Here is a 13,513-nt window from a genome sequence, read left to right on the forward strand (position 1 = left end):
ATGATTAGGAGTTCAGGCTTTTATTCAGGGCAAAATATGAATGCAAAATAGATTATCAACATTTCAGTAAATGACTTATATACTGCATCTATTTTTTCGTTTATTCATGTGCTTTTGTTTTGTAAAATAGACTGCATTAAACTCAATCCCAAACCCATAACATTCAGTCTTCTCGAAGCCCAAAGAAAAACTAGAACCTGAATCCCTTAGTTTCTAATAAAACCAATTCCAAATACAGTGATTCCTTTGAACATACACAAATGTCCAGAAACCGTCCCATCTTCCCAGCAGGGGCTGTGTTTCATGAATTCACAGGTGACTACATACCCCTGTAACTTTTATTACGAGTAGAAATTCTTGACTCCACCAGGAGGAACATGTGGAGATAATTTAATCCCTCCCCTCTAGCCCAAGCTTGAATGTTAACCTCACTCATCCCTCACTCAGTAATAATCCCTGCTCCTTCTCCCACCACCTTCTTTGTCTGGGATAGGGCGGGAAAGCAGTAGACACACACACAGACACAAACACAGACAGTCACTTGTAACATACACACATATACTTGCAAAGGCCAACTACCTTGGAAGACTAGGGAAAAAGACAGAAGAGCCTGGGACTGAGCTTCAGTTTATTTGGGAAGCTACTTTCACTTTCACTTTTTGCATGGAAGGCTTAAATCATCATTTCTGTAACTTTCATTATTTAAACAAATGTAACAGTAGTTACCATTGATTAAGCATCACATTGCCAAGCTCTATGCTGAGCACTTTATGGACATTGTCTTATTTCCTCCTTGCAAAAATCTTATTAAGTAGATACATATCCCCATTTTATAGATGAAGAAACTGAACTGGAATCATATAGGATCTGTTGCTTTTAAGCAGAAGCAGGATTCCTAGTTTAATGTTTAACACCTGGAATTTTCTCTTCTTTGCCAAAGCCTACAGATTCACACCATATAGATCCAACACATGCTGTTAACTCCAGCCAATTCTTGTTTCAGAAAGAAATCAGATCCATATGGCTTTGCCTTCAGCAGTTACAGTGAATTAGCAGTTCTCCCCGTAGCATGCCATGCCTCTCTTGACCTCTTTTCCTGCTTTATACTGACAATCATTCCTGAGTACCTGCCGAGACAAATTCTAGATTTCTGGGTGCTTAGAAAAAAAAAGGTTCGATTATAGTATAACTGCTAGTTACTGCTTGAACCTTAAAACTTGGTCTCAGCATAGAACTTTCAAGATCCGCAGTTCATTTGCTTCTAAGGTCTTCAAGAAATAGGAAATAGTCAGAATTTCTGAATTGCACTGCAGGTGTCTAGTATTTCATGGAAATGCCAACGGGGGCTGCTTTAGCTTTTTCTGTCCTGGATTTTGTGGTATTTTTCAAGAATATCAGGAAGTAAATTCAATGTATATTTCTGGAATGCCTTCAATGAAGAAAGGAGGGAAGATCGGGGTTTACTCACCACCAGCTCTAGTGAGGTTACCCGACAATGTCGGGTGCTGACAACAGCTTGTAACACAAGCAAGGAGGATGTAGAAAAGCAGGAGGAAGAGAGGGGGAAAAAAGAGCTAGAAAGAACAAAGAGGAGGAAAATAGAGAAAGAGAAATGTCACATAGGTAAGGGTGGGATACAAGAGCCTTCCTCTGTCAAATTTTAACAGTCTTCCCTTTGTTACATGAAGGTTAACATTTCAAATATAAAAATGAAACTTAAAAGATTTCTTCTCTGTTTTTGTAAAACAGAACACCACTAAGGTATACACTTTTATTTACCTAAAATTGATCAGGAATTTGAAATGTCTCTAAAAGTCATGGGAGTATTATAGTGAATTGCAGCGAGATATAGTAGCACCTGCTTATCTGTGAGTAATACATTCCAAGATCCCCAGTGGATGCTTGAAATCTCTGATAGTCCCAAACCCTACATATACTATGTTTTTTCCTATACATACATACCTATGATATAGTTTAATTTATAAATTAGGCACTGTAAGAGATTAGCAACAATAACTAATAAAATAGAATAATTATGACAATATACTGTAATAAACGTTATGTAAATGTGGTCTCTCTCTCTCTCTCTCTCACGCACACACAATATCTTAGGGTACTTTATTCACCTATTTTCAGACCAGATTGACAGTGGGTAACTGAAACCATGGAAAGTGAAAACTTGGATAAGAAGGAACTACTATGTACTGATACAGGAAAATAATAGTGAAGGTTGCCCAGTAGCAATAGCAGAACATACTCTATGATACTGTCCTATCTTTCCATCTCTCAAGGGGGCAAGACTTAATCTTTTAATTTGCTAACTTTGCAACAAAAACATGAGAATCAGAAGAAAGAACATGCTTGAATGTTCTTTGCATTTTATTATTTTCCAGAAAAGGGAAAGGAAAATGACAGAAAGAGAGAGAGAGAGAGAGAGAAAGAGAAAAGGACACAGAGACAGAGCTCGGCACTCCATACATATCCCACCATTTTCTTTCAACGACCATGAGCTGTCCTATGGTCACTGAGTACACCATCATTCTAAATCACATGGAGTAACCAAAGCAAAGCAGATTCTGTAAAATGTATTTATAAAATATTATATTTAAGAAAAGCCACTCTCAGGACAGAGAATCTCATGTGTGGTTAGAAAGGTCCTTTCAGACTGTGAGCAGAGTGGTCTTTTGTACAATTACATATATTAATATAAAAACAGCTAGTCATTTGCATATAGCACAAATATTTTCTAATATTTAAATTACAATGAAATCCAGAAAGTCTCTTGACAGAGTTATCAAAATAAAATCTTTTGTACACGGAATATGGGACAAATGTTTTGATTCTCTTTAATTCAAAAAATATTTGGGGGCTACTTAAGATATGCACAACATGATGCACTTGGTAAAGATACAAAGAAGCAGTAATCCAGTCCCTGCCCATGTTCAGGATTAGTTTTATCTAATTAAATGGTGCTGATCAATATCTGATAGTGAATTATTAATTATTGATTATATCCAAATATTAGAGTCAAAGTGGGCCTGATAGAATGTAATCTAAAGTCTAGTATTACAAATGAGAATAGTGAGGCCCATAGAAATAGGGGATTTTTTTCTGTTTTATAGAAAGCATTTTCCAAGCCACTATTATGTATTTTTATAATGACTTATCATAATGGATGTCACACAGTAAGACAGTCTGTTGTTCTCGTTGGTATAACTTTTTAAATGTAACTCGATCAAGATTTTTCTCTCTGCTACTTTTCAGGCAGTATTTATGCCTTAAAATGATGTGTTTGGCGAGGCACAGTGGCTTATGCCTATAATGCCAGCACTTTGGGAGGCCCCAGGGTGGGCAGATCACCTGAGGAGTTCAAGACCAGCCTGGGCAACATGCAAAACCCCATCTCTACTAAAAACACATAAATTAACTGGGCGTGGTGGCACATGCTGGTAGTCCCAGCTACTCGGGAGGCTGAAGCATGAAAATCACTTGAACCCAGGAGGCGAAGTTTGCAGTAAGTGAAGATCATGCCATTACACTCTCACCTGGACAACAAAGTGAGACTCTGTCTCGAAAAAAACAAACAAAAAATGATGTATTTAATTTTTGCAGTTTTTATAAGGGAACTGGGTAGATGAAGAGAGCTGAGATTTTCATAGAGCTTTTTACTCTTCCATCAAATAGCTAAAATTCTTCTAAGTCTCTTCAACCCTTTCCATAGCACCAACCCAATCAGAATACTTTTTAAGCTTATAGATCACCTACCTAAGCAAAACAATGCACAAGCATTACAAGAGCTTAAGAATGAACTAAGCAGCTGGGTGCAGTGGCTCATGCCTGTAATCCCAGCACTTTGGGAGGCCAAAGCAGGCGGATCACGAGGTCAGGAGATAGAGACCACGGTGAAACCCCGTCTCTACTAAAAATACAAAAAAAAAATTAGCTGGGCGTGGTGGTGGGCGCCTGTAGTCCCAGCTACTCGGGAGGCTGAGGCTGGAGAATGGCGTGAACCCGGGAGGCAGAGCTTGCAGTGAGCCGAGTTCGCGCCACTGCACTCCAGCCTGGGCGACAGAGCGAGACTCTGTCTCAAAAAAAAATTAAAGAATGAACTAAGCATTGTTCCTCTTAATTTCTGTCACTTCTTTTGGGATATGTATGAAGGATCACACATTCATTTTTGAAGAAATTAAGGCCAAATGTTCCAACTTTAATCCCCACAGTTAGGAACGTGCTCTTTGTCCATCTATTTTAGATCTTTAAAATAATTTCACTACAGCATAATTCAATGACTCGAACCAAAACTATCAAATCACACGGGGGATTTCTGAATGACAAATTATTTGCAATAATCAGGCATATATTGTGATTAAATATTGAGAGACTAAGAATGAGGTAATGTAGTCTTTAGATGAAGAAAATAAGTTCATGGATGAACAGCGCTAATTATTTATATTCACCCTTCCAAGTAACTAAAAAAATAAAAATACAAGTATATATTAAAACCCATGGTTTCCCAAGAAGCCCTGGTGTCTGTAAATAAGTCTGGCAGCTCTATGGCTATGAGTCTTGGCCTACACTAGGTATCCAAACCATAATATTTTTTGGAGAGGTTCAAAAGAGTTCCAGAATTAACAGAGCACCAGGTGATGGCCTAGAACTAATCCAAATCCCTCCCCATTTCAAGGCTTGCTAGAAGTAGGCTTGGGCTTGCATTAACACTGGTCATACTTTCACTTCCTGTGCGTGGGTACATTCTTTTAATGCTTCCATGTTAAACCCTCTATAAAATACTTTACCGGATTAAGAAGAAAATGGTAGACTTTGGGGGAGGAGGTCTATTAGTGTTAACTAATCTGGTCTGAGAATTTTCATATTTTCTCCAGCCCATCACCTACTCAAAGTCATCCATAAACATGACACATATTTCTCCTGGTCTCTAGCTCATAATTTTAGCTTCATTGAAATGGAATACGAAGTTAGTTCTAAATCGGATTCTAGTCGAAAATGCTTATCTGCTTACTTGTCTGTCTCTTTGCTAAACTGTAAATGTGTATGAGTTTTGTTTTACTCATCTCTGTATTCCCAATAGCTGGCACATGGGAAAACAGCAAGTGTTTTAAGAAAGAATGAATAAATGAAAACGCAAATTCAATAAACATTATAAAGACCTATGCAGCAAGAAAACAAACAAACAAAACAGACACATTAATGAGACTCACATCCCCCTAACCCTGCAAAAAAAAAAAAAAAAAAAAAAAAAAAAAAAAAAAAACTCGATTCTCTTCCAAGATCTCATAGATCAACAAATGTTGTGAAATATAGTACAGTATAGTGGGAAAACTTAGACATGGGATGGGAGCCTGGACACATAACTAGATGTAGGGTTCCTCCTCTCGACTTCAGTTTCCTTACCCAGACTAAAATATAATACTAAAGTCCCTTTCGGGCTCTGATATTCTGATTCTATTAAGCATAGTAGTGACTGGACACTGAGAATTACAAAAACTTTAGAAATGTAGAACATAAATAGGCACTCTGACTTATGAATTTCTAGCTAAAGTACACCAAACAGGGAAACAAAAAACCAAAAACACAATCAAGAAACAGTGGACATTCACCTAAGCTACCTGCATTAATAGCATGGACCAGGAACCAAGAGCTTGCAACAGAAAATGTATACCTCAAAGGAAAACTGGTTTCTCTCCTGGGTTCCTTGGCGGCCAAACTTACTCTGTGACCTTGGCTGGCAACTTAACCTGTCTGTGCATCATGCGCAAAATGAGAGTCATATTAACCTCTACCTCTTAGGGCTCTTGAGACGTTTAATTGAGCTAATATGCATAAAGTGTTGAGCATTGCTGTGTGTCATAAGCAATAAATTTTAAGAAAAGAGAAAGCCTCCAGGCTTGCCTACTCCTCAAAAGCGAGCACAACCACGCCGCTAACAGTAGACTCACATTTCTTTCCTCTGTCACACCGTAGTAAGGCCTTCACGATGGCTCCATATTAATCCCCCACCCTTACATTATTTTGGAAAAAAAATAATTAGAGCCCAATAAGCCCTCTCTTCAACTTCAAACTTCAGGCATGGATGTTCAAGATAAATAAATTACCATTTTAATGTTGTATTTAATGAAATTTAAGATAATTTTTTTACACATTTTAGCATCTGTGAAATAGGGATGCATCTTACAATAGATGGCACCTTAGATCAGATGAATGTGGTAATAATGTTTTGGGGTTATTTCCCATTCCAAATGTTTGTTTCCAAGATTTCATGAATTGCACAGAGTCTTTTTTAGCCTTCCCAGGAAAACTTACCACTGTTTGTAATGTTGTATCTATGAGAAAATTAATAAAAGAATATATGAAAAAAATGAAAATGTTTTGTTAAATGGTGGCTTCTTACACACCAAAGATCATTTCCAAAATTCCGAACCAAGGTCTGTTAAAGGACTAGTGAGAAAAAAAATTCAATGACAAATAAACCAAAATTCTGATCACGCCATCATCAATAACAAGTGAAACTGATAACAAATATGATTACCGGAAGAGTGGAAAATGATTCTGGTAAATTGGCTTCAATTTTTGTCCACCTAACTCATTTTGCAGAATGGCCACCAGGTTACACAGTTAAGTCATGTAGCCCTAGATTCACTCATCTTCATGGGAAAAAAAGAAGAGAGGAGTGCAAGGGACAAAATAGACAAAGCCAGAAACACCAAAGTGCCATCAGTGTTTTGGGATTTTTTTAATACAGTATTGGAAAGCCGCAGCTTCAGTCAAGGACCATTCCGTCCTGTGTATAACTACATCTCACAGCTGCACCTTCCCCACTGATGATCCACAACATAAAAAAATTTTAATCCTTGTTCAAATTGCTGAACTAATTCATTCTCTCTCGCGCGCGAGCGCTCTTTCTCTCTCTCTTCCGCTCCCCCCACCCCCATTCCCCTGAAATCAATGTCTGAAAACACATTTCTTCTTCTGAAGCTGTCAGGATAGACAGACATTCAGCCCCATTCAACCGAGGAGGGTGGGTAAACTACTTCTCCCCGCGCCCCCTCCCGCGCGAGCGCTCACAATGGCCCGCATAGCCCCACAGGGGCTCAAAAGTTCAGGAAACCCAGACTTTCAAGGCGCCCAACTTCCACCCGTCTCCGATCCTTGCTGGAGAATGGGTCTGTGTCTCGGAGAGTGGGCAGCCCAAGATGGACAAGGAGAGAAGTTTGTGATCAGTTTGGCTACGCTGGGCGTGGGGAGGGAAGGGGGAAAGAACCACCCCGAAATCTCCATCCACCGCCCCCTCAGCCAGCCGTCCCCTCTAAACACGCGGTCCACAAATTAACAAGGCGTTGTTTCCGCAGCTTCATCAGTTCTTTATTCCCCAGCCACAGCACCACCACTATCCTCCAAAAAAGAAAGAAAAGAAATCCGAATTGCAATCCCTCGCCTTTCTACTTAGAAATGCTGGAGCTGCGCTGACCGCTCTCCCTCCCTTCCTCGCAGTGAAACGCTCTGCGTTTCCGCTCTCCCTCCATTCCTCGCAGGGAGGCCCGAATGTTCGCCGCCTCCTCCCTCTCTCGGCCCGGCCCGGGTCGCCTCGCGGCGCCGGGACCCGAAGGCCAGGCTCGCGGGCCCCTCCCAGCTACAGCCCGAGCCCGGCCCGCTATCTCCAGCGCATCTCACAGGCTGAGCCCACCCGCGCGTCTGCTCAGCTCTCCGCGGGGACCTCTCCTCTCCTCACCTCGTCCGCTCTGGGGCGCGACTTGTCCCTCGCCGCCTCGGATCTTCTGAGTCGCTGCTGGGGAGGCTCCGAATTCCTAGCACAAATTGGGATGGAACGCCGGGAAGTAGGAGGTGTTTGCTCAACTTCTGAGGGCGTCACGCCTCTGCCTCCCGTAGCCAATCAGCAGCCGCCCTGAGGGAACAACCTTCTCCTCCGCCAGTCGGCGGCGCTGCCAGTTGCTACGTCATGCCCGGCCCCTGCTCCTCCCCAAGATCCTTCTGTCTCTCCGATCTCTGACCTGCGTTCTTAGCTGGGACGTCGAGTTCTCCCAAGATAATTATCGACCAGGTTTGTAACTGTCCGTGGCAGAAGGCGGGCGGGGACGGACAGCAACGAAAATAGTCTGGGCATTACGCGCTAAATAGAGGTGCACATCTCCTGGGGAAAAGTTGCGAGCGCCGGTACCTCACGTTTGTTTAGTTATAGGCACTTTTCAAAGCATTTCACCGCCTTGTCACAACCCTATGAAGCCAGATAACAGTTCTTACAACGGTTTTAGAAGCCACCAAGCAGAGAATCTGAGAAATTAAATCTGAGTGTGTTCATGTGCATATGGCAATGTCCAATGTTATTGAAAAGTCCTAACTACGTAGGAGGCCTGGAGGGAGGGGGAAAACGTATTTCATAGACACTAGCCCCAGCACTAAGAACTGAAGAATCATCTGAAGCCCAGCTGTGATCCCCCAAGGAGTCAATGGTCAGAAGTTAATCTTCCCTCCTGTTTTTACAACTTTCTCCACCACTTACTCTTGTTATACCTGCCATAGATGTATTTAGCTACTGAACTCTTATGTCAACAATTTACAGCCAGAACGTTCTTGAGACTCCACTCATATCTCCAATTGCAAAGAAAATTATTTATTTATTTATTTATTTATTTATTTATTTATTTATGGTAGAGATGGGGTCTCGCTGTGTTGACCAGGCCACTGGTCTGGAACTCCTAGCCTCAAGCTATCCTCCCACCTCGTCCTCCCAAAGCACTGGGATTACAGGTGTTAGCCACTGTGCCCAACCCCAAATTAGAATTTTATCTGTAAGTAGAATTGGAATTTTCTTCTGTATCTTTAGCTTCACGTTTCCAAAATCGGATCCCTTGTCATTCTTGGAAAGTCTTCCAAAGGCTGTGTAATGGTTCACACCTGTAATCTCAGCACTTTGGGAGACTGAGGCTGGAGAATCACTTGAGCCCAGGAGTTTAAGACTAATCTGGGCAAAGTAGCAAGACCTGTGTCTACTAAAAAATAATAAAAAATAAATAAAATTTTAAAAAGCCAGGTGTAGGGGCTACACATCCCTGTGGTCCCAACTACTCAGGAGGCTGAGGTGGAAGGATCACTTGAGCCGGGGGATGTTGAGGCTGCAGTGAGCCATGATCATGCCACTGCACTCTAGTCTGGATGACAGAGTAAGACCCTGTCTCAAAAAGTAAAATAAAAAAAGCCTTCCCTTTTGTGTTCACCAGCTCTGTTATTAATATCACTGCCTTCCTACTCACCACCTATCCAGACTTAAAAAGTCACGGTCACTTCAGTTCTTCCTCTGGCCCCTTGGCCTTACCCTTGGTGTTGATGCTGTCCTTTAAAAACCCCACTACTATCACCCTGCTTCAAACCCCTTTTTATATGTATAATGTAGACCATATTTTTTTTAAGCATACAACTCCAATTGTCTCATTGGCCTAAGCAGAAAGCGTCAGAGGCTACCCAGTACTTGTGGAACATTAGCCCAAAGTTCTTCACATAATGTTAGTTGCTTCAGATGTGGCCAAAATCAATGACCTTAGCTTTATTTCTGCAGCAGAATTAGCCTGAAAGCACCACTGAAACACAATTTATGCCTTGCTATCTTCCTAAGGATTAAGCATCTGGGTAAGAATGTAAGAATCCTTACTCTTCTCCTTCGAGTTGTAAATCATGGGCAAGTTACTCAGTTTTCAAAAAAAGCCTGTGCTCCATTATCTGTTAATGGGTTAATAATAGCAACTACTTCATGGAGTCATGAGAACAAAATGAGATAATGGCCAAAGTGCTCTGTCAAGTGTCTCACTGAAGAAACTGGAAATCATTATTTATTTTCCTCCAAATACCTCATGTTGTACATTTATCTGTAATTCTAATTTACAAAAATATTCACCATTCTAAAACTAATCAGTTCTTTGGGGTTCAGCTCAAATGCCACTTAAATAATGAAAACTTTCCTGCATATTTCAACCAGATGTGATTGTTCCCCTTCTCCCTTGTGTATTGGCCTCTCTTATTGTACTTATCACAGTCTTCCTTTTATCATAGTTACCTTATCCACATTGCTCAGCTCACCTGTCATCACCACCATAAAATAAGAATATGTACGTGGACTTCCTCTTTTCTTTTCTATTTTTTTTCATTGCTTCTAGTACGATGCTATGCGTGTAATAAGTCAGTCGGGGTCTTAGCAGGAAATAGGTGGCACAATCCAACTGGCTAAATTAGGAGACACAAAAGGACTGAGTATATGCAGGGATAAAGGAAAGTGGCAGTATATGTGTCATGTAGTCCCTGGGACTAGCAACACTGACAATCACTCATAAGCCTAAACAGGGCCAGGAAAAGAAATAGTTACCAGAACTCAGGAATAGTTATACCTGTACTGTAGCTCTAGCTGTAGCTCTAGCTGTAGAGAGTGCTATTCAACCAACAGTAGTAGTTTCTGGCAGGAATAAAACTGCCTAAAAATTAATCCTGACGGCCGGGCACAGTGGCTCATGCCTGTAATCCCAGCACTTTGGGATGCCAAAGTGGGCAGATCACCTGAGGTCAGGAGTTCGAGACCAGCATGGCCAACATGGTGAAACCCTGTCTCTACTAAAAATACAAAAATTAGCCAGGTGCAGTGGCATGTGCCTGTAATCCCAGCTACTTGGGAGGCTGAGGCAGGAGAATCACTTGAACCCGGGAGGAGGAGGTTGCAGTGAGCAGAGATCGCACCACTGCACTCCAGCCTGGGTGACAAGAATGAGACTCCGTCTCAAAAACAAACAAAAAAAGATCAATCCTACCTGAAGAGGAACCTACCTAAGGCAGGGGTCAACAAACTTTTTTCTGTAAAGGGCCAGAAAATAAATATTTTAGGCTTCACAGATCATACCATCTCTGTCATGTCATGACTACTCAACTCTGCTGGCTGGAGTGTAAAAGGCAGCTATAGGCCATATTTAAATGGATGTGTGTGGCTGTGTTTTGATAAAACTTAATTTACAAAAGTAGGCTGCAGGGCAGATAGGGCCTCTGGGCTATAGTTTGCAGACCCCTGTTCTTCCATAGGGAAGGAATAATCTTACTTCACTCTCCTCCTGCCCCTTCATCTCTTGCCGGTGGCTTCTACTAATTGAACATAAGTAGAGCCAGATTGTTAGTGAAGTCCAAAAAGATCATCTCCCATTCTGGGGGCAGAGCAGGTGCAAAAAGGGACAGAAATTCTAGAGGATTCAAAGGAGAATATTCAACACAAAATGTTTTCAGCAACTACTTGTTGAAATGAATGAATCGTATGACTGCTCACTGTGAATCCCACTGCAAATGGTTGAACACTCACGGAAAAACTGCTGACATTTAATTCCTAAATAGGAAAAGCTGGGAAAGGGCTCTGGACCATCATGACTCCAACAAGGACCTGTGGCTCAGTGTGCTTCTCTCTTGCTTTACTTTAGGAATTTTGCAAAATATACACATGAGAAATACTGGTTCTTGAAATGAGGAATTTTGAACATTTTTCAGTGTAGTGACATTTGTTGTAATGAGTGTGACAGATCTCAGAAATTTCTTTATAATGAAAAGGGATAACAGATGAGAGACAAAAACAAACCTTGGATACCCCTCAGGTCAGCTCCTGCAGTCAACCCCTCAAACGTTTTTAATAAGGGAGACCTCTTCCATCCACACTGGGTGCTGAGTCCATGCTCCTGAAATTGGAAAGTTGATTCTAGCCGCTCAGGCTGCCTCTCTTTCTCCCAGTCGTTGGCTTTCTCTCTTCCCCAGTCATTCTCTACTTTCGTCTGGTTCTTCCTGTGAGGTCCTGAAAGGTAGAGGTTTGGCACTTGAGCACCGGAGTGAATGGGACCTAGATTTAATCCCTTCTTTGCCTCTCACTAGCAAGTCACTTTGTCTCTTTAAGTCTCGCTTTCTCCCATCGGGACAGTGGAGAACATCATAGGGTTGTCAAGATTAAATGAGCCATGTTCTTAATATATGTGAGCTAATGTTAAAGCATACTAGTTTGTCCTGTTTTATCATCCCCTTACCTTTCATTGCATTCAGAACCCAGTCTCACTTTTAAATAAGTTTTTCTATAAAGATAAAACAAGTAGGTATTTGAGAGGAGAAGGAGGAAGAAATCCAGCATGCTCCTAAATGTGTTCCATTTATTTCTCAAAATTTTATACAGTAAAGTCCTCACTTAACATCATCAACAGGTTCTTGGAAACTGTGACTTTAAGCAAAACAACATGCAGCAGGTCATTGAATAACATAATTTTATTCAATATAGTTTTGTTATAACATTGATGAGAAAAAATGGTTTTGTTACATACATATATATGTCATTTTGCTTAAAGTCATAGTTTCCAAGAACCTATGGATGACATCAAGTCAAGACTAATTGTATTTCTTAAATGAACAGCATTTTTTACAATATCATCTATGATATGTCCACCCTAATAAATTATTCTACTTAATGTAAATAGAACTTTCTTATAGGCAGAAATTGCAAATTCAAAATAAGAAGTAATTTAGGAAAGAAAAGTTTTTAAATTACAATTACTATTGTTGCCTAACTCCCATATTATCTTGTAAATGACATACACCTTTTTTACCTGCAAAGAATTTAAAAATCAATTCAGGTAAAACAAGAGCAGGAACCACCCACAGGTAAATCTAAATCTCACTTCCTACAACCAGGACTGTTCTTCCCCACGACCACCACCCTTAGATGAAAGAAGGAAAGAAAATGAATTCCTAGTTTACCTCCTCTGCCATTAGTCATTAGTCATATTTAGGGAATCCTTCTTGAAAAAATTTCAAGAAAATTCCAAGCCTCTTGACATTTTAGGGCCAACTTTTATTGGCTTCTAATGTTTTAAAAAAACTTCCCAAGAGTCTGTGGCTTCTTTTGAGAGTTACACGTGTGGTACACCTCACTCAGCAGATTTGCTGCTCGTAACTGGCCGCTTAGTAACTGTTACCACAAGTCTAACAGGACTTTTGAATTTTCAGTTACACTTCACTGTAATGAATGCATGACAGTTATATTTTATAATAATGTAAGCAAATTTGGGGAATGCAAATTTCAGGATATATCTCACTGACATAATGGATCTAATGTATGCAAATCCAGGAAGAAAATCCAGTTCGCTTCCCCATCCTCTTTTGAGCGAAAGTCTCAAAAGAAAAGATGCTTCAAAGAACTAAGAAAAAATTGGGGAAGAAGATGGGAAAAAATTAAAGCACAAATAAAACATACAAGTAATCTGGGAGTTGAGCTGGAGACAGCTAGCAGAACAGGTTTAGGAGTGTTGACCTAAAGGAAAAAACTGAGGCAAACTTAATAAGTGAAGAGTTTATTTGGTTGAAGTTTGAGGACTAGAACCAGAGGGCATATATTCAACTTGCCCTGAATATACACTCCCATTAGCAGCAGGTACAAGTAAATTTTTAAAGGAAAGGAAAAGGCAGTTCCTAAGTTATTTAC

The 13,513-nt window shown here is 40.6% G+C and overlaps 1 protein-coding gene and 1 long non-coding RNA gene across 5 annotated transcripts in view; one reads left to right on the top strand and one right to left on the bottom strand.

The window, feature by feature from the left end:
* Nucleotides 1–7,882, bottom strand: part of AASS (aminoadipate-semialdehyde synthase) — a 71,776-nt gene extending 63,894 nt beyond the window's left edge. Inside the window, exon 1 of one of the 4 annotated variants that reach the window (XM_063642174.1) lies at nt 7,748–7,882. The gene's annotated coding sequence lies outside the window, so the exon portion shown is untranslated. Of the gene's footprint in view, nt 1–6,547; nt 6,659–7,747 lie in introns of those variants that run through there. The other 3 variants (XM_055283815.2, XM_055283816.2, XM_063642173.1) reach the window with 3 other exon arrangements.
* A 131-nt stretch (nt 7,883–8,013) lies between these two features.
* The window catches only part of LOC134737041 (uncharacterized), a 69,576-nt gene continuing 64,076 nt past the window's right edge, over nt 8,014–13,513 (top strand). Inside the window, exon 1 of the long non-coding RNA XR_010121592.1 lies at nt 8,014–8,077. This is a non-coding gene — a long non-coding RNA (uncharacterized lncRNA). The remainder of the gene's footprint in view (nt 8,078–13,513) is intronic.

Source organism: Symphalangus syndactylus, chromosome 6, assembly GCF_028878055.3.
Source record: "Symphalangus syndactylus isolate Jambi chromosome 6, NHGRI_mSymSyn1-v2.1_pri, whole genome shotgun sequence".
NCBI lineage: Eukaryota > Metazoa > Chordata > Mammalia > Primates > Hylobatidae > Symphalangus > Symphalangus syndactylus.